The sequence below is a fragment of the Carlito syrichta genome, unplaced genomic scaffold (assembly GCF_000164805.1).
Source record: "Carlito syrichta isolate Samal-C Ts95f unplaced genomic scaffold, Tarsius_syrichta-2.0.1 Scaffold311350, whole genome shotgun sequence".
NCBI classification, from domain to species: domain Eukaryota; kingdom Metazoa; phylum Chordata; class Mammalia; order Primates; family Tarsiidae; genus Carlito; species Carlito syrichta.
This window is the reverse complement of record NW_007255446.1, coordinates 34,361-34,879: the sequence shown is the minus strand read 5'-3', so window position 1 is coordinate 34,879 and position 519 is coordinate 34,361. Positions and strand designations below refer to the sequence as shown.

Below are 519 nucleotides of genomic sequence, written 5' to 3'. Positions count from 1 at the left end.
CGGGCCCTGCAGCGGAGAGGGACCGGGCCGACCTGGCCCGGAGCCTGGGCCCGCCCCACACAGGACGGCCAGGTCGGTCGGACAAGCCTCCCAAGGAGAGTGGAGGTCCAGGAGGCCAGCGGCGGTACCGGGCTGGGTCTCACGGAGGCCGACGCCCCGGGCCCGCTACCCGCGGGGGCTACTGCCTCCGCCTCTCACCAAGAGAACCCCCCAAAGTGCGCCAGGTCCCCAACACGCAGGGACCTGGACTCTCGGGAGCTGCCCCTTCTGCCCTCCCGGACAAACACGGCAGCGTCCACCCTGGGGTGCTCGGCCAGGCCGCGCCCACCGCTCCTCCAGAGGACGCCCAGAGACCTGACCCTTCCAAAACCCGGAACCGGGACCTCTGCCCCAGGCTTTCCCGGCTGTCTTGCCCGCGCGGGAGGGACAGAACGCCGGAGGTAGGGGGCAGCGAGAGCCTTGCTCACCCGGTCATCTGGGGCGAACGACGCCGGTGAAGCACTTACTGCACGAATCAAT

At 70.7% G+C, this 519-nt stretch overlaps 1 protein-coding gene across 1 annotated transcript in view; it reads right to left on the bottom strand.

Moving 5' to 3' along the window:
- ZNF337 (zinc finger protein 337) overlaps nt 1-519 on the bottom strand; it is a 32,548-nt gene extending 32,029 nt beyond the window's left edge. The window contains 1 exon segment of the mRNA XM_021717861.1: nt 468-519. The gene's annotated coding sequence lies outside the window, so the exon portion shown is untranslated.